The following is a 21711-nucleotide window of genomic DNA, read 5'->3' as shown; positions in this document are numbered from 1 at the left end:
GATTAAATTTTTGCCTAATGTAAGAAGTGGATCATTTCACAAATAAATAAAAAATGGGGAAGATCATCAATACCCAATGGAAACAAAATATTTACGCACCTCTAACTCCATTACTTTTTGTGCCCCCTAAAATATTTACCCGTCATACCTCCATTTCTCATTCTCCTTTTCGTACTGACATCATCGTGATGTCAGCACGGCTTTAGTCACGTGAATGCTGGCTGTCCTTTGAGGTGCAATAGGTACCGTGCTTTGTTTTATTGTTTTTTGTCTTCTTCTTCTTTTTTATTTTTTTAGTTTCTTTGCACCATTTTTTTGTACTTTATCTTTTTGTTAATTTTGTCTTTTCTTTTTCATCTTTTTGTTTTAAATTTTAAAAATAAAAATAAAAGATACAAATAAATATACTAATTAACTATTGTTAGATTAATAAAAATATAAATAAATTATATAATTAGATTACAACAAGAAGTAATTAAGAAAAATACTAAAATTACTAGCTTATTTATTAAAACCTAAACTAATAGAAAATATATTTTTTATAAATCAATTTGTTCTTATCTCTCCTTTTCAAATTTCATGTATTTTTTATAAATTTTTTTTTTCTTTATTTTCTATTTATTATAATCTTATTCTACACACCTTTTGGCTTTTTTTTTTTTCATATAAATAAAAAAGATAACTTGTATAACACTCAGCCCTCTATGATACCCAAATGGTATATCATTGTTACATCTCGTGTTTTCATGTGTTGGAAAGCATGCGAGTTAAATGACATTAGTAACGGAAAACGAGGTTATCCCCCAAGATTATAGATTGTTAGAGTGATGGTACAGATGTATCATAAGGATTCGAAGTTAAATAAATCGAAGAAAATAAATTTCGTCGAGATTCGAAATTTATTTGAATGAAATAAGGTCCAAGCTATAATGTCCCGTATTTTTGGACTAGGAAATTGAACCGTCCAACATGAGCAAATTAACCCGAGCCCAGAGGATTTGATCAAATTCAAGCATGAAAATCAAGAACTTGTTGTATAAGAGGATGAAGTCCCTAAATGATTTCAGACTTAAAAGTGTAACGACGATAGTTGGAAATAATATTTTATGTGTGACAAATGAAGTTATGGACTAGTGTTATATCACATGAGTATAATAATGAGTATGTGAGTACTCCTTAAGTGAATTGAAATTAAGAGATTAATTATGTGTGTAATTGGTTAAATGTTAAGAATAAAATAATTAAATAACAATTAGTGGGAATTGACATTTGTCACATGGTGGGGCAGCAAAGGATGACTAAGGTCTATATTATGAATTGGTGGCCCCTTTTGGTGGTGTAAATATCATTATGAGGACATCTATATACATGTGGCCCCTACTGAAGGTGTTTTATAAGGAATTGTCACTTTAATCGGGAAAAAGTCTCATAAATGAAATGTATTGAGCCAACATCTCTTCATATGAAATGAAGAAATATGTAGCAGCAACGTGAATCTACATTTTCAAGGGGAGAAAAAGATGAAGTTTACCATTGAAGCAAAACTCAAAGAAACGTGATTAGTTTTGTAATCAGCAACTTGGAAAATTCTAAAGTTAAGTGACAACGTGATTCATTTCATAAGAGCAACGTGAGTATTTTTGTAAAATCAGCAAGGTTTTATTTTTGGTAACAGCGGCAACGTTTTTCCTTATTCCAAATGGGAAACTTATGATCCCTTTTACGAAGAAATATAGTGGGTTTTGCTCTCTACTTCGATTTTGTTGTTCTCATTTGCCGTGTTGTTGAATTCAGACTTTCTTCGCAGTGAAGTAAGGTGAAAAAAGAGTAATTCTTGGCATATAAGGTAAGAATTCTCCTATTCTTGATATATTTAGGTCCGTCCGGGTCATAGCTAAATTGTGGGATGAGAAATATAAAGTTAATATCAGGAAATCATATTTTGACGTTATTGTTCTTGTATCGACTTATTACCCTAAGTTGTGTTGTGGCTGGAATTTCTTGGAATATAGCTTATAAATATTGTTGTTGATGATGTTGTATATATTGTGAGCTATTTCGAAGTTGGATTGGAGTAAGAATTATAAGGAAAATGCTGCCTGAATTTCGTTAAGTTTCATTCATACTTGAATTGGATAGTAAGAGATATATATGGTCTAATTGTAACCTAGATTATCTTGGTTGTAGACTTGCGAGCTCGGGAAGTAAACGTTGGACATTTAGATAGACTTCGAGGTATGTTAAGGCTATCCTTCCTTTCATTTTGGCATGATCCTTATGATATGAGTAAACGCGCGAATGAACGAACTTCCATATCACCCTACACTTAGAAGCATTATGAGTACTCTAATCTTTGATGTTCCTGTACCCCTTTTATGATTATTCCTTCTGTAAATGGGTCTTGAGTTTACGTATGTTGATGATATTAGCTCAACGATGTTTATCGAAGGTAGCACGACTTTTATGTCACTCTGAGAGTTCTAGTTATTCATCTTACTTATGCATTGCATTTATTTATCCATATGCACATTGATCCATGACCAGAAGGCGTTATATACGCGTATGTTATATGTATATGGGGTATGAGGAAAGGGATAGGCGTTATATACGCATCACCACCTGATCAGCTGGTATACGATGATGATGATGATGCCCACAAAGAGGCCGACTTGATATGATATATGGATCAGACTGCACATTCTGCAGCACTAACAGTTATGGATCGGGTTGTATGTTCCTCAGTACTAACAGTTATAATATGATATATGTATATGAGTTTTGAAGAAGGCATGCATATCATATGCCCTCAGAGGCACTTTCAGTTATTCAGATATACGGATTAACTTTTATGTCTCAGATTCCTTTCATGATTCTTACGTATATGTTGCTTTTATGCCTTACATACTGGGTACATTATTTGCACTGACTCCCCTATAGCATGGGGAGGCTGCGTTCATGCCCGCAGGTTCAGGTAGACAGTCAGGCGGTCCAACTCAGTAGGACTTCTATCCAGCAGTAGTCGGGGCGCTCCACTCGGTTCGGAGCTGCTGTCCATTTTGGTATGCTATTTTGATGTATATATGGGTATGACGGGGCCCTGTCCTGTCCTTTCTACAGTTTTGTACTCCTTTAGAGGTCTATAGATGGTTGTACGTAGTATGGAAGTCATATAGCCTTGTCGGCTTCTATTTTGCTTTACAGTATCTACAGTGGCCTAGTCGGCTTGCACTGTTGTCTCTAGTATGTATATATATGTATGCCTATGAGCCCTTGATGCATAATTCGTTGTGTTTTTCATACAGAAGTCAGTATAATTGATTTACGAGTCATATATAGGCCACCCTTCTATTCAGTAAGATTCAAGTATAAGTATGAGAGTGTTTGATAAGTAGAAGTTGGGCACTCGTCATGACTCATCGGTTTGAGTCGTGACAATCATATACTGGCTGACTATAAATATACTGTGTGGGGTATCATAGGGAACATATTTTAGCATATAATATATCAAATCAGTAGCAGTTGAAGTATACTATTGCAATATACTATGATACCCACATGGTATATATCATATACTGATAGGGTATCATAGAATATTGGATCATTTTTTCAAAAAATACTACTCAACCCTCTATGATAGCCAAATGTATATCATATACTGATAGGGTATCAATATACCATATGGGTGTCATAAGGGACTATCATTCCTTCAAGAAAAACACTCGGTCATCTATGATACCCACATGGTATATATTATATACTGACAAGGTATCATGGAAGATTAGATCATTCCTTCAAAAATACTACTACATGATGTCATCGCAGTATATTTGTAATGCTTACGATATTGAAATAAAATGCTTACGATGTCGAAATAAAATGCACCTTTACATATTATTAGTACAAATGCTTTGTTTTGCCAAATGCAACAAAAGGAAGGGAAGTGCTCAGTCCTCTATGCTAACAATATGGTATGCCTGGTATATCATTGCGGTATCACACATGACTATAGAAGTAATTGAATGAAACACTCCTAGGTCCTTCATGATACCACCATGGTATATACCAGCTACTGAGATGGTATCATGAGTCCTTCAACGAGACACTCGTCAACAATCCTACATGATACCATCATGGTATATACTCAGATGGTATCACGAAGGATTGCTGAGGTCCTTGAATAAAACAGTCCACAATTCTCTGTGATACCATCATGGTATAAAAATATACTAAGATGGTATTATGGAAAACTTCTTGAGTCCTTCACCTGTGTCAGCAATCTTGCATGATTATAGAGGACTTCTTGAGTCTTTCACCTGTGTCAGTAGTCTTGCATGATACCATCATGGTATATACCATATAATGAGATAATATCATGAAGGAATGCATATAACATGATGGTATCATGAATGACTGACCTGCATAATGTATCATATACTGGCAAGATATCATAGAAGGCTGTTTCATTCCTTAAAAAAGAGAAAAAAGTTTAGTCATCTAATACTTACATGATATATATCATATACTGACAGGGTATCATATAGACTAATTCAAACAGGGTATCATATAGACTAATTCATTCCTGAAGAAAAAAAATCAATTATCGATCCTCTATGATACTCACATGATATACATTGTATACTGAGAAGGTATCATAAAGGATTGATTCATTCCTTCAAAAACAATTTATACGAAAATACAACTAATTGACTTTAAGCTTATTTTGGCATTTTAATTTCTAAATCATTTTATCAAGTTAAATTTTATTTAAAAAAAATTGAGTCATATGTTTTATATAAGTTTAGTTTTCATTTCCAAATGAGATAAAAAAATTAAAAATATATTTTATATTAGTTTAAGTTTTAAAAATAAGCTAGTAATTTTATTAATTTTTATTTATTTATTTATGGTATACTCTAATTATTTAATTTTCTTATATTTTAATTAATCTAAAATAGTTAGTTAATATTTTATTAAAACAAAAAAGGATAAAAGACAAAGATGGAGAACAAAGAGAAACGGAAAGAGAGAAGATAAACTAAAAAGGGAAAAGGAAATGAAAGAAGAAAAAGACAAAACTATTAAAGAAAGCAAAATGAAGGATAGGCAGCAAAAGCCAGCTGATGCCAGCTAAGGCACATGCGTACGTAGGGTAAATTTTTTTTGGCTGAGGGGTACTATCAAAATTAGTTCGAAAATTTAAGTAAAGGTGGCCTTTAAGTTTGAAAATTAATAGAGGTGACTTGTAGGGACTACATCAAGTCAAAACCCAATTAAATTTGGGATTAAGAAAATTGAGGTTGAAAATGTATTTTGCCAAACTTGTTAATCTTTTATAAAATACAAAAAAAACTGCAAATAATTTAATCCAACCCCCCATTTATTTCAAAATCAACATCGGTCCAATATCAAACCAAACCACACGAACTTTATTCAAAACAGGAACTGATCTCAACTGCTCCTTCAAACTTTCAACTTCAAACCCACGAACTGATCTCAACTGCTAATTGTGCTTCTTGAAACCGTCTTCAACCTCTTCAAAAGCCGAGTCTCATACGAACTGCTGCTCTCCATTTCTCTCAGGTAAAATCGCTCAACTTTTTCTTCTTTTAAAGTTAGGGTTTTGAAATCAAAGTGAGAAAATAATGATTTTGGTCAGAGAAGAAGAAGAATAACATGGGTTTGTCTGCAATGTTATTTATTTTGTTGTTCAATGCTTGAGAAACCCTTATTTGCTGTATTTGTTCGAGTTGTTGGGGTTTGTGTGTTTGTAAATAGTGTATGTGGTTGTGAAATTCTGGTTTTTGGTGTTGTTTGTGTTCTCGTTCTCCTTAGGAGTTCGAAAAAAAGGGTTGTTGGGCTTGACAAAACCCGTATTTGCTTTATTTGTTCCACTTGTTGGGGTTTCTGTATTGTTAAATAGTGTATGTGGTTGTGAAATTATGGTTTTTGGTAGTTTTTGTGTTCTTGTTCTCTTGGGGTTTCGAAAAAAGGGTTTGAATTTTTTTTGGATTTTTTCCAACAGCTGAGTAAGTTGTTGCAGCAACTTCAGCACTTGTTTGACAGTTGAATTTGGTTTATTTTGTTTAACTTGTGATGATTGTGTGTTTGTATTGAAACAAATGTTTTTTCTGGTTCAAAAGTTAGAGTTTTGAAATAAAAGTACGAAAATGACTAATTTTGATTAAAGAAGAAGAGGAAGAACATGGGCAGGGTGTCTATGCAATGCTGTGTATTTTGTTCAACTTTTGACTGTTGTGTGTTTGTAATACACTGATATTGCAGCCTGATAGTGAAATAGATGTTGTTGTCCTGTTGTTGTCCTATTGTTGTCCTTGTAACGCTTAGGAAAAATGGCCTTGCCATTTTTTATTTTTTATTTTGTTTTTACCCAACAGCTGAGTAATCTATTGCAACATATTTCTAATATGTTAGTAAAAATCCAACAGTTGCTGAGGTTGTTGCAGCAAGTGAATATATTGTTGCAACAGATTTAAAATCTGTTGAAAATTGTTAAAACAGTTGCTGAGGAAGCTGCAGCAACTGTTCTGATGGTTGCCAACATTGTAATATATTGGAACAACTCAATCATATGTTCCAACAACTTTACCAGTTGTTGCACCAGATTATCCATCTGCTGGAATTAATCAATTCAGTTGCTGAGGAAGCTGCAGCAACTGTATTAATATTTTCCAACAAATGTATAATCTGTTGCAACAACTTATGAAGTTGTTAGAACATATGATGGAGTTGTTCCAATATATTACACACTTGTTGCAACATATGCTTCAGCTCTTGTAAAACTTCATTATTTATTTACTTTAAATGGTGCACAAATCAATTGAAAGTGTTTTTGCTTATCTCCTGTGTGCAGATAAAATGTCTTCACGAAAAAGAAAAGGGGAGGAATCATCGAAATCATCTACAGTTAGTAAAAGAGCTAAGGGGCCATCATTAGATGATCTTGATGAACAGACAAATATTCTTTCTGATCAAACTGCTGAACAGGAAACCTCTAAAGTAGGAGTTTCTGGCCAAGAAAGTAAAGAAGATCAAGTAGATGAACAAGATAAAGAAGAAGAACAAGAACAAAATAGAGAAGAAGAACAAGAAGAAAATAAAGAAGCTGAAGAAAAAGAAGCTGATGAAAAAGAAGAAGAAGAAAAAGAAGAAGAAGAAGAAGAAGAAGAAGAAGAAGAAGAAGAAGAAGAAGATGATGATGATAAAGAAGAAGAAGAAAACAATGCTGAAAATGAAGAAGAAGAAGAAGAAGAAGAAGAAGAAGAAGAAGAAGATGATGTAAATAATGATGACAATGAAGAGGATAAAATTGCATCTTTTGAAAGGTCGGCGACCGGGGCTGTTGATTCTTCTATTGGGACTGATATTGACAGACCTTCCACTGATGAAGTTGTCAAAACTTTCATTTTTGAGAAGTTCCTTGTGCAGATGCCGATGGATAAACTAGGTGATTTGAATGGTGATCTTGTTGTAAAATCAGTCATGGGCAAGCCCTTTGATCACTTTAGGAAGATACTTCAGGAGGAGGACTTGGAGGATTTCTTCAGGGCCACATGTTTTGGCATGTATCTAGATTTGCCTGAGGACAACAATGCAAGGTTTCAAATGACCATTGTGTATGGTCTTCTCAAACGAAGAATTATTTGCAGCAAAACTGATGAGATATGGATAAACTACTGCGGCATGCCAGTTTGTTTTGGCATCAAGGAGTTTTCCATAATCACCGGACTGAGGTGTCATGATCCTTCTCAGCCTCTTCCTATAGTTACATTAAAGAAGGGAGCCATGACACCCAAGTCATCCAAGGGATCCAAGACACCCAAGTCATCCAAGGCAGCCAAGAAAGGCAAGAAAGGCAAAGCCAAGGTTGATGATGATTTGGATTTAGTGGATGTTTGTGGAAAGAGCTACAAGGCAGCGGATTTGCTAGCAGACTTGAAGTCAGAAACTATGTCAAGAAAGCACAAGGAGTCATTGTGCTTAGTTTGGTTTGTGAATTCTATTCTTTGGGCAAGGGATGTAAAGAATAATATAGAACTTGGTTTGATTAAACTGTCGGAGGATCATGAGGCATTCAATAACTATCCATGGGGTCATAAAAGTTTTAAGTTGACTGTTGAATATTTGTGCAAAGCTTTGAACCCTAATGTGAAGACTTCCAACATCTATGGCTTCCCTTGGGCCTTCATGGTAAACTTTCTTTCTTCAATGTTAAATCTTTTTAATTCTTTTCCTTCATTGATTATTCTGATTTTTGGTGGCATAATTTTTTCTAGGCTTGGGCATTTGAAGCCATTCCTCACCTACGGAGTCAAGTTAGGGACTACTTAGAAGAAGTTTGTTTTCCAAGGATCCTCAGATGGTTGACTACCAAAAACAGCAACAAAAAAATGAGTCTTGATCCTTTTAACCCCCCCAAGGAAGCAGTAAGTCAGAATCTGTTGGAAAATTTCCCTGAATAGTTTTATAACAAGTAACTACTTGTTGTAACAGATACATTTATCTACTGCAACAACCTCAGAATATGTTGGAAAAATCAAAACAGTTGCTGAGGAAGTTGCAGCAACTGTTCTGATATTTTCCAACAGATAGTGAATATGTTGCAACAACTCCTAAGATGTTGGAACAACTTTATCAGTTGTTGCAACAGGTTCACAATCTGTTGGAAAATATCAGAACAGTTGCAGAGGAAGCTGCAACAGCTGTTTTGGTTTTTTCCAACAGCTAAAGAATATGCTGCAACAACCTAGGAGGTTGTTGAAACATATGTGGGGGTTGTTCCAACAGATTACACATTTATTGGTTGAATATATCTGTTTGTTTGTTGTAGGTTGTACATCCAAGGCTTATCCCGACAAAAAGAGAGGTGCAGATGCCATGCCTTGTTAGTTTAGGGCATAGGGAATCTGTGCATGATGAATTGATTGATCAGATAAAAGAAGAATTAGCTGGAGCCACAACCATCATAAGGGCTGGTGTTGTTGATGGTGGTGGTGATGGAGTTGGTGGTGGTGATGGTGATGGTGTTGGTGATGTTGTTGATATGAATACTGTTGTTGATGTTGCAAGACAAGCGGTGGAAGGTCTTGCTGATAAAAGAAGAGATGATGATGGTGGTGGTGATGGAGTTGGTGGATATACTCCCCAAAGTGGTGGTGGTGGGCAGACCATAGATATCCCTTATAGGTTGGGTAGATATTCTTCAGTTGGTGCCAGTTCCTCCAAGGTGTATTCTTGTGCTTATGAATGCAGTACTTGCAGGCTGAAAATGGAAGGTTTGATAAACAAGGTTGAAGAGTTGCTTCAGGCACAAAAAGATACGAATTCAGCTATAAAGAGTTTGATGTCCAAGAGGGGTGTCCAGCCATCCAAAAAGCTCAGCTCACCCTATACTCCTATTGGGATTCGCAAGAGGACACAAACAATTTCCAAGGCACCTGCTGATTGTAGAGCAAGGAAAACAAGTACTCCACAGAAGTCTATTGCTACTCCTCCTGTTGAAGTTGTGCCACAAGTGCTGAACAAAATTGATATTTTCAAGCGTGTAAACCCCCAAAAAAAGAAGAAGCTTGAAACCTTGATCAAATCCAAAAAAGGTGGGAGAGCACTGTACTCAATGCATGAATTTGGGGCCGAAGACTTCAAGGTTATGACAAACATGCACGAATGGTGGGAGGATTGGGTAAGTTTCAACACTCATATATATGTATATAATTCAGTATGCTGTTTGAACAAGTCATGTAATTCGATGAACTTGTTGCAACAAGTTAACTAGTTGTTACAACAAGTTACTAACTTATTGCAACAAGTTAACTAGTTGTTCCAACAAGTTAACAACCTGTTGCAGCAAGTTCACTAGTTGTTCCAACAACTCTAACTACCTGTTGCAGCAAGTGGCTGACTGTTTTGATACTTTTACTGCAGTATGTAGATGAAATCTTGTTGCTGATGCGTATGAGGCAGCTCAATTTCCCTGAGTACTATGATTCCTCTGATAGAATCATGGACCTCAACTTCTACCATCACTGTCGCAACAGGTACTTAGGATTGTCCGATGAGTCTACAAATGTGGGTGCCGTGCCCTATGATCAAAGACTTGCTCTCTTTAGGTGGGACGATGGTGGTCTCGCTTTTCCCAGAGGTAGTGTGCCCTACCCAGGTGGCTGCGAGTGGATTGGTACCAAAAGGATCATAGCTGTCATGAATATTAATGACAACCATTTTGTCACTGTTGAGATCATCATTGAGGAGGGTATCATAAATGTTTATGATTGCAACATTCCATGTAATGACGACGGTGATTTCTTCTGCCACATGCAGCCGTTAATGGATTTGTTCCCCAAGTTGCTAAAGCAGAGTGGCATGTTCTCACACTTACCTGAAAAGTTGCTAAATGAATCATGGAATTTTGTTCGGAAGAAGGATATCCCCCGCAATGAGACCAATAAGGCATGTGCTTCCTGGTCACTTGCTTTTGTTGAAGCTTTGCTTACCCGCATGAATATGACCAAGCCCGATACCTTATTGAGTGACAATACTGTGGAGAGGATGCAATGGAGGTGGGCTTGTGGAGTTATTGATAAGGTGTTGGAGCCCTAATGTGGGGACAAACAATTTCTCTTAAACTATGTTTGCATTAAACAATTTCTCTCATATTTTGCTTGCATTTGAATTATGGTGGATGAACACATTATGTAAATTTGTTAAATATGTATTATATGCTCAGTACCCTTATATATTGTTTAAGTTGTTTCAGTAGTTTTACGCAAGTGACAGATATGTTGGAACAAACACCTAAGTTGTTGCAACAAGTAAGGAATCTGTTGGAACATATGGATCTTCTGTTGCAACAATTTACGTAGTTGTTGAAACAAGTGAGGTAGTTGTTCCAACAGATGTGTTACTTGTTAGAGAGAGCTTCAGTTATCGTCTCTGTGTCATAACAAAATGCAACAACTAAGTGAGTTGTTGGAACAACTAAATCACCTGTTGCAACAAGTGAGTTAGTTGTTCCAACAGATGTGTTACTTGTTGGAGAGAGCTTCAGTTATTGTCTCTGTGTCATAACAAAATGCAACAACTAAGTGAGTTGTTGGAACAACTAACTTACCTAAGTTGTTGCAACAAGTAAGGAATCTGTTGGAACATATGGATCTTCTGTTGCAACAATTTACTTAGTTGTTGCAACAAGTAAGGAATCTGTTGGAACATATGGATCTTCTGTTGCAACAATTTACTTAGTTGTTGCAACAAGTAAGGCATCTGTTGGAACATATGGATCTTCTGTTGCAAATAATCCAGCAGTTGCTGAAGATATTGCAAAAAGTAAAGAATCTGTTGGAACATATGAATCTTCTGTTGCAACAATTTACTTAGTTGTTACAACAATGCACTTGAAAATTCATTAAGTATTCCATTGTTTATCACTAAATATGGTTGATTTCCTTTGTTTATCACTAAATATGGGTGAATCGAGTAGTTCACATCAATTCTCTCTAATGATCACTCGATTTAGTGCATGTTGGCTTAGGAGATCCTCTTCACTGACTAAAAATACATCAAATTGATTAAGTATTCCATTATTTATCACTAAATATGGTTGATTTCCTTTGTTTATCACTAAATATGGGTGAATCGAGTAGTTCACATCAATTCTCTCTAATGATCACTCGATTTCGTACATGCTGGCTTAGGAGATCCTCTTCGCTGACTAAAAATACATCAAATTGATTAAGTATTCCATTGTTTATCAGTAAATATGGTTGATTTCCTTTGTTTATCACTAAATATGGGTGAATCGAGTAGTTCACATCAATTCTCTCTAATGATCACTCGATTTAGTGCATGCTGGCTTAGGAGATCCTCTTCGCTGACTAAAAATACATCAAATTGATTAAGTATTCCATTGTTTATCACTAAATATGGTTGATTTCCTTTGTTTATCACTAAATATGGGTGAATCAAGTAGTTCACATCAATTCGCTCTAATGATCACTCGATTTAGTGCATGCTGGCTTAGGAGATCCTCTTCGCTGACTAAAAATACATCAAATTGATTAAGTATTCCATTATTTATCACTAAATATGGTTGATTTCTTTGTTTATTACTAAATATGGGTGAATCGAGTAGTTGATCACTAAATATGGGTGAACCAAGTAGTATCTGCTGCAGCAAGTATAGTATCTGCTGCAGCATGTGAGTAATCTGCTGCAGCAAGTATAGTATCTGCTGCAGCATGTGAGTAATCTGCTGCAACAACTATAGTATCTGTTGGAGCGGCTATAGTATCCGTTGCAGCAAGTACAGTACCTGTTGCAGCAAGTACAACATATGTTGCAGCAAGTAGAATATATGTTGCAACAACTATAGTATCTGTTGCAGCGACTATAGTATCCGTTGCAGCAAGTACAGTATTTGTTGCAACAAATACAATATCTGTTGCAACATATGTAGAATATGTTGCAACAATTGTAATATCTGTTTCTTTTGAGTGATTAAGTTGTTGAGCAAATCCTTACTCGTGTTGGATAAAACACAAGTTGTAACACATAACTTCGTTGAAAAAACACCAACATATAACTTGGTTGTTGCAACAGATTTATTGCTTGCTGGAAGTTAAACATAAATTACCATGCTAAGAAACAATAACATTACAATGTCATAAAGTTCCAACAGATAACTATTGTTAAAGCATAATACAATTTACAACTATGGAGCATTTAGGCTTGGACATGTTGTTTTTTTGTGGCCAGCTGTTTTGCATAAGGAGCATTTGTTTTTCCTCGTTGGAAATGATTCCCCGATTCCGCGCCTCCTCTTTGTCCGCCTTCTTCCGGGTTTTCTTGGATTAACATATGGAGGAGGTATCTCTCTCTCTAAAATCTCCAAAAGAACTTCCCAATATTCTTCAGAAGGCACAGGACAAATTTCCTCACAATATGCAATTATGTAATTCTCCACCTTATAATATGGAGATGAGTAGTCATAAATCCGTCTTCCAAAGTCGTCACCATATTGGACACGAAGCGCTGCCATTGCATGTGGACAAGGTATTTTGTCCAGGTCAAAAACTCTACAAGTACAAGATCAACTTTGTAGATCGACTGTCGCAACTGCACCGTGACCGATGACGCTGAACTTGTAGTTGGCTATTTGATGGGCTAACAACTTGTTCCCCAAGTTGACAAATTTTGAAAAAAAAATTTCAACTAAAGGAACAAAGATGTTTGGTGAGTCGATGAACTCCATACGTCTCTCATGAAATTTTTCTGCAAATCTCCTGTTTATGGCATCAAATAAAGCAGTAATGGGAAACTCTCTTTCAACATTGAACATTGAATTCACCGACTCAGCAATGTTTGACGTCATAAGATTATACCTGTGAAAATAAAGATCTTCAGTTATGGTCTCTGTGTCATACCAAGATGCAACAACTAAGTGGGTTGTTGGAACAAGTAACTCACCTGTTGGAACAAGTGAGGTAGTTTTTCCAACAGATGTGTTACTTGTTAGAGAGAGCTTCAGTTATTGTCTCTGTGTCATAAAAACATGCAACAACTAAGTGAGTTGTTGGAACAACTTAATCACCTGTTGCAACAAGTGAGTTAGTTGTTCCAACAGATGTGTTACTTGTTGGAGAGAACTTCAGTTATTGTCTCTGTGCCATAACAAAATGCAACAACTAAGTGAGTTGTTGGAATAACTAACTTACCTGTGGCAACAAGTGAGTTAGTTGTTCCAACAGATGTGTTACTTGTTGGAGAGAGCTTCAGTTATCGTCTCTGTGTCATAACAAAATGCAACAACTACGTGAGTTGTTGGAACAACTAAATCACCTGTTGCAACAAGTGAGTTAGTTGTTCCAACAGATGTGTTACTTGTTGGAGAGAGCTTCAGTTATTGTCTCTGTGTCATAACAAAATGCAACAACTAAGTGAGTTGTTGGAACAACTTAATCACTTGTTGCAACAAGTGAGTTAGTTGTTCCAACAGATGTGTTACTTGTTGGAGAGAGCTTCAGTTATTGTCTCTATGTCATAACAAAATGCAACAACTAACTTAGTTGTTGGAACAACTAACTTACCTGTTACAACAAGTTAGTTAGTTGTTCCAACAGATGTATTATTTGTTGGAAAGGTAATGTATGAATACATATTTCTGGGGAAGAATACCCTGCTCCATCTGTGGAATCCAACACGTTCAAGATGTTCGGCGGCCCCAGGGACGGTATCTCTGATTTGATTGAAATGGTCATTGAACTCATCTATATTGTACGATTTTGCTGCTTTATAAAACTGAGATATGACCTTCGTATTGTGAAAGGTGGTTCAGAGATTTTCCCCAAGGTGCTTCATGCAACAACCATAATGAGATAAAGGGAAGACAATTGAAACTGCCTTTTTGATACTTGGATGCCTGTCAGAAATTATGCACAACTCTTTGGTATCATCTACAAAGCTTCTCATTTGTTCAAAAAAATATTTGTATGATGCATCACACTCCTTGTCCACTACACAAAATGCCACAGGAAAAACATGATTCTCCGCATCTTGCGCCACGGCTGACAATAACACTCCTTCGTACTTGCTCTTCAAGAATGTCCCATCGACAGCTATGACTTTTCTCATTTGCGCAAAACCAAGCATCCAAGCCTTGTAGGCTACAAAATAATACTTGAACTTCCCATTAGCATCAACCTTCAATGCCGTCTTGCTTCCTGGATTTTCGGAACGAAGCATATAACGATACGCATCAAGCACTGCATACCCGTGCTCATGTGTCCCCCTTGTCAAAGATTTTGCAATCTCCATGCCCTTCCAGACCTTCCAATAACTTACCTTACAACCCAATTCTGTGTGGAATGATTGGCTCATATCTTTTGTAGATGGGCCTTTACCGTCGGGAAACCTAGTTTTGAAGTATTCACCAATGACTTTCGCTGTGGCGTGTGGATTATGGCTAGTAATATGCTCAGAACCACATGTGTGATACTTTACCTAGGTTGTAATACAAAATCTATCAGAACTTAAAAGCTTCATAGCCCTCAGCCACCACTTGCACTCCGGATGTACACATCTAAAGCAATACACAGTGCGCGAATTAATCACCTTCTTGAGTGTAAAATCTTTCTTCACGCAAGCAAGTTTCAACATAGTTGCTAGTTGTTCCTTGTTCTTGAATGACATTCCTTTATAAAACCTGTTTCATCATCTTGAACATGGCTGCACTGTGAAGATTGTGTAGAACACGGTGTATTGCTCGCAACTTCGGGTGTAGGAATCGGCTCACCCCCACTTCCATTATCTGGAATATCCATATCCATATCTATCACATCCAATTTATCATTTAACACATCTTGTTGGTCTTGACCTAAATTATGGTTCTCTACCGGGCTTCCAACCACGTATACCCTTAAAATGGGCCTAGCTACATCATTCAAATAAGTAAGCAAGCGATCCTGATCGGTTATCTTAAAAGGCAAGACCCTCTGATTTTCAAAAGAGCTATGCATGTAAGTGATGGCAAGATCTTTCGGTTCACAAGTTAATTCACAATAGGTGATGATTAAGTTCACAAAATCATCAAACACAACATCTCTTTGGACACTCATCGCTATCGTCTCTAACATGTGACTACCCTTCCATCGCCAAATATATCGATTGTTCTTCTCGATCCATTCGCCATGGAAATCAACACCTATTGTTATTGAGTCCCCCATTAATGCTACCTGAATATATTTTGTTTTTTTAAAAAAAGGTCATGACTGTATAGTAACAAAATACAATAACTTAATGACTTGTTGGAACAGATGAATCAGGTGTTGCAACAAGTGGTTTACCTGTTGCAACAAGTACTATCCTTGTTGCACCAACTAACTAATCTGTTGGAGTCAGCTTCAGTTTTTTGAGTTCTGTTTAATCCAAAGACAGTTGAAGATGTCCAACAGATTAGTGAGTTGTTGCAACAAGTAAATTACTTGTTGCAACAAGTAATACACTTGTTGCAGCAACTAACTAATATGTTGGAGTCAGCTACAACTTTTTTTTTGGGTCCAGTTTTTGGGTTCTGTTGGACTGAAGCTAAATCCGACGGATCAGTGAGTTGTTGCAATAAATAAGATACTTGTTGCAACAGGTAGTACACTACTTGCAACAACTCACAAATCTGTTGTAACTTATTCATACTACGTATTTAACAACAATTAGTATAGAAGTTGCAACAACTACATAATCTGTTGTAATTGTGGCAGCAACTACAATAGCTGTTGCATAAACTACAGCAGCTTCTGCAGAAACTACAACAGTTGTTACAAAAATTTAGAAGCTCTTATACAACAGCTTTAGCACTTGTTGCAACAAGTACAATTGCTACTGTAAATTGTTGGAAAATCAGCAGCAAAACCCACATAAACAATTGAAACAAAACAACAATATTTTACTTACCAAATGAGCGGAAATTACTTCTGAAGTAATGCCCAGCCAAAAAATTGCAAAATCTGCTGGTTTCGTTTTTTTTCTTTGTTGAGCAAATTCTTCAAAATGCCGCACCAATGGAAGAAGAAGAAGCAGGGGAAGCAGCAATACTTATGAAGTAATGCCCATGTAGACACTAACGAAATCCAACCAAAAAAATTGCAAATTTGGTGGTTTAGTTTTTTCTTTTGTTGAGTAGATTCTTCAAAATGGAACAGCAATGGATGAAGAAGAAGCAGGGGAAGCAGCAATGGAAGATGATGAAGAAGAATGGAGGGAGAAAAACAGACGGATGGAAAAGAAGAAGAAGAAGAAGAAGAAGGAGGAAGAACGAATGGAGGAAGGAGAAGAAGAACAGAGGAGGGAAAAGAGCAAAAATGGGTGCAGCTATTGGCGCCCTTTTTTTTGGGACCCATTTTGGTATTTTAGGGTTTATATTGATTGGGTCAAAGTGTTAAAAATAAAACTTGAAGGCAAAGTGTTAAAAATAAAGTTAAGGGTCAAAGTGTCAAACTAAAAACTTTTGGGCAAGGTCAAAACCTCTTAATCACTAATCAAAAAATGCCACCTCCACTCAATAATTAAAACTTGAGTCACCTTCTCTCAATAAAAAGACTTAAGAGTCACCTCTAGCTAAATGCCCCAAATTAGTTTGTGAAGGGGAAGTTCCGTGTAAATAATTTATCTAAAGCAGACATTTTGTGTGGTTTTCCCAAAAAAAAAATTGTGACCTTTTCAATTCGAAGATTTAAATGGGACTTTTACATGATCAATGAGTAGTGGACTTATTAGCTCACAGTACAGTAGTAGACCTTGATACCTGATTCAAAACTCATTTCAGATGCCGCCAAGAAGATCATCAAATCCCAATACATAATACCCACCATCACCAAAGTGATCAAGGTTTCCAAGCTCAAGACAAACTACAAACCGTTTGAAGGAAAAAGAAAGCTTTGTGATTCATATGATCTTTTCTTGGTTGACAGAAGGATTGTTCATTTGCGTCCTAAGCTTCTTGGTAACTAATTTTTCAAGAAAAAGAAGCCGTCTTTGCCATTTGACTTGACACACAAGAATTGGAAGGGGCAAGTGGAGAGAGCTTGTGGGTCTGGGTTGATGCAATAATAGAAATGAAAAGAAAAGAAAATGACAAGGAAATAAAAGGGATAGATAGACTGACACAATGGAAGACACAATTTGGCAACCAAAGCTCTAGATTCGCTATGACCTCCAAATTGCATACAACCAAGCATCTATTTTCTTAGGATTACCTCAAGGGAATTTAAGCTCTCAAGCAACCAATCCCCTCAACAAGGTTCTCAATCAAAGGTTTACACAAGCTCTCAACACTCAATGTATATAATATCATCAATATTCATAAAATTCTAAGTGGTTAAATGTTTAAGTCTACTACTTATACTAGGGAAATAAGGAAGACATGCTAGCTATTATAATTATACCCTTAATGAAGTAAGGGCCTTGTTTGGTTGGTCTTCCTTCAAAATGAAACTTGAAAAGGCTTGCATTTAAGTATTAGCCTCTTTGCATGCATATCCCTCTTCGCCACTCTTCTCCATTTCGTCCTCCCATGGAATCATTAACACTTGGAATCCCCGGAACAGCTCTAAAGTGTACTCAAGTACGTCCCTCTTCATCAACAACCCTTGCAATTCTTGAAGCTCACGAGCTTGGCTCCTTGTAAAAGGCCTTGATGCAACTTGGGTTGTATCATTCTCCCCATCTTGAAAAGAATTTTTCCTCAAAATTAAGGGGTCACCATCATCCACGTCCATAGGTGAGAGATCACACACATTAAAGGTGTTATGAACTTGATATTCCAGAGGAAGGTCAATCTTGTATGCATTGTCATTGAGTCGCTCAAGCACCTCAAATGGACCATCTCCTCTAGGCATCAACTTGGTCTTCCTTTTGTTGGGAAACCCTTTCTTGCGAAAATGTATCCAAACCCAATCGACCGGTTCAAGTACAACTCTCTTGCGGACATTATTTTCCGTTGTAGCTGTCTCTTGATTCTTCTTCTTAAGGTGAAGCCTCACCTTCTCAAGCAACTTCTTTATGGCCTCGGCCCTTTTGTTTCCATCTAAACTCAAAACAACATCTTGAGACAAAAGGGTGAGATCTAGAAGGGCTAGTGTGTTAAACCCATAAACAACCTTAAATGGAGACATGCCAATAGTACTATGAATGACTCTATTATATGCAAATTAAACTAAAGACAAATGATCTTCCCAAGATGATAGTTTTCCCTTAACCATGTCCCTAAGCATAGAACCTAAAGTCCTATTCACAACCTCGGTTTGGCCACCGGTTTGTGGGTGACAAGACACAGAAAACAACAATCTAGTCCCAAGTCGTCCCCACAATTCCTTTCAAAAGTGGCTAAGCAGCTTAGAGTCCCGACCACTCACTATGGTTTTGGGAATACCATGCAATTTGACCACGTTCTCAACAAACAAAGATGCAACATGAGATTCTTCATCAATCTTATGACATGCAATAAAGTGAGCCATTTTTGAAAAGCGGTCAACTACAACAAAAATGCTATCTTTCCCCTTTTATTCCTTGCAAGCCCAACACAAAATTCTTAGAAATGTCAAGCCAAGGTCTTTGAGGGGTGGGGCGAGGGGTATACAAACCATGGGGAAAGAGCCTAGACTTAGCACCACGAAACTCAACGCATTGACCACAAATTTTAGCAACATCCCGATGCATATTAGGCCAATAAAATTGCTCCTCAAGAATTCCCAAGGTTTTATCAATTCCAAAATGTCCTATCAATCCCCTATCATGTGCCTATATCACAAATAGTTCCCTCTAAGAGCTCATGGGCACACATAGTCATTTGTTCTTGAACAAAAAACCATTATATTTCGAATAGGGAGTAGAATTCCTATCCCTAATCCATCTTTCCTTTCCCATTCTTTGCAATCTTGAAAGAGTTTTGGAAAGACGGGGTCCTCAGGGTACAATATTGTCTTCAAGCTTTCAAAACCTATCAATTTGAAAGACAAAGTATTTATCAAAACATGTTTTCTAGACAAGTCATCTGCCACTACACTGTCCTTCCCTTTTTTGTATTGGATTACATAAGAAAAGGTTTCAAGATTCAACCCATTTGGCATGCCGTTTGTTCAACTTAACTTGGACCTTAAGATGTTTCAAGGACTCATGGTCGGTCCTAATAACAAACACTTTAGGCCATAAGTAGTGTTGACAATTACCCAAAGTTCTAATCAAAGCATATAATTCAAGATCATAGGTGGACTAATTCAACGTCGCACCCTTAAGCTTTTCACTAAGGCAATGGGTTTTTGGTCTTGCATCAAAACTGCACCAATACCTACTTTACTAGCATCACGTTCAATTTCAAAGATTTTGTCAAATCGGGTAATTGCAACAACAGTGTGGAGCTAAGCATTTGTTTCCAGGTCTCAAAAACCCTTTCTTGCTCCTCACCCCACGAAAAGGGCTTATCCTTCTGGATTACCTCGGTCAAGGGAACTGCTATGGTACTAAATCCTTTAACAAACCACCTATAGAAACTAGCTAATCCATGAAAACTTCTCACATCACCAATAGATTTAAGAGTTGTCCAATTCTTAATAGCGTCTATTTGGATTCATCAACCTCAACACCCCTTGAACTCACACAAACCCCAAGAAAACAACTTCATCACCACAAAAGAGCATTTAGCCACATTAGCATAAAGTTGTTCTTGTCTAAGAACTTCAAACACCCATTTCAAATGATCAACATGCTTATCCATGATTTTACTATACACCAAGATATCATCAAAGCAAACAACCGCAAATTTGCTAATAAAAGGTTTCATCACATGATCCATTAAATGCATGGAGGTACTAGGAGCATTAGTGAGACCAAAAGGCATCACGAATCATTCATATAGACCAAACTTGGTCTTGAATGCCGTTTTTGACTCATCTCTAGGTTTCATCCGAATTTGATGGTAACAGTTTCTAAGATCTATCTTAGAGAATATGCATGAATGATTCAATACATCAAGCAAGACGAGGGATGGGGTGGAGATACTTTACTGTTATCTTGTTGATTGTTCGACAATTAACACACATACGCCACGTTCCATCTTTCTTTGGCACCAAGATCACGGGCATGACACATGGTGTCACGCCTCAAATTCGAAAAGGCGTGGTCGGCACCCGGTGCCACACTTAGCCCGAGCAAACCATTATGAACCTGTAACTCTGGAGGGATAACCCCCAACATAGGCCAACAGGGCCTACCTGTAAACAAACAATACCAACTAGCCGACAAGGCCACACTCTAAATATGTATAAAGACTGGCTATCTAATATAAACAGGGCACACATTGGCTATCTAATCTAAATGGGGCGCAGACACCCAAGACATATATATACTGAGCAAGCGGACGAGGCCGCTATGAATGTACACAACCAACGATATCAAGGTAGACATCTACAAGGCTAGTAAGGCTAACATACAGGACTCATCTACAAGCCTCTAAGGAAAGCACAACTATATTATGGTCGGGACAGGACCCCGGCCTATCCATTATATCTATAACACAAGAAGACTACAAAACTAAACCTGGCAACTCCGGATAAGTGGAGCTCACCAATCAGCTGATGTCTGGTCCCGCTTACTGGGGAAGTCTATCTGTACCTGCAGGCATGAATGCAGTGCCACCGACAAAAGGGACGTCAGTACGAAATAATGTACTGAGTATATAAGGCAACAGACAAACTAAAACTGAACTAAAACAATATAATCTGGAGGCCAAGGAATAACATAACACTCAGAAGCTATGCAACAATAGAACGAGATCTACTTTGACAAATCTCTAGTCATAAGGTTCGGTATGCACTTACTACATATGGAATCATGCCAAAAAAAGAAGGAGCAGCCTTAATATACCTCGTGTCGCCAATATGATCCAACAACGAACTCTTCGTAACTAGTACACCAACCTATAACAAAGGGATACATATATGATCTTAGCCCACACTAGTACATCACGTAAATCAAATGATAATTTGGTTCTAAAAATAAATGGATAGCATCTCTCGTAGTCTTTAACTATCACAAAACAACCAACAATCCCATAATAACAACTTAACCTTCTTAAATTCTGTCACGACGCGACTCAGGGCCGCGACGAGCACCCGGTGCTAGCCCACCCGGGCACCCTCTTAGCTTACT

At 37.0% G+C, this 21711-nt stretch overlaps 1 long non-coding RNA gene and 1 pseudogene across 1 annotated transcript; both read left to right on the top strand.

Moving 5' to 3' along the window:
* The first annotated feature begins 1372 nt into the window (after window positions 1–1372).
* Window positions 1373–3304, top strand: LOC132624811 (uncharacterized). The gene is made up of 3 exons (XR_009576546.1): window positions 1373–1846; window positions 2188–2235; window positions 2938–3304. It is a non-coding gene; the product is annotated as an uncharacterized LOC132624811 (long non-coding RNA).
* A 13457-nt stretch (window positions 3305–16761) lies between these two features.
* LOC132624126 (uncharacterized) overlaps window positions 16762–21711 on the top strand; it is a 56599-nt pseudogene continuing 51649 nt past the window's right edge.

The sequence above is a fragment of the Lycium barbarum genome, chromosome 12, assembly GCF_019175385.1.
Source record: "Lycium barbarum isolate Lr01 chromosome 12, ASM1917538v2, whole genome shotgun sequence".
NCBI classification, from domain to species: domain Eukaryota; kingdom Viridiplantae; phylum Streptophyta; class Magnoliopsida; order Solanales; family Solanaceae; genus Lycium; species Lycium barbarum.
Note: the sequence above shows the minus strand (reverse complement) of the source record. Positions and strands in the feature narration are given on the sequence as shown.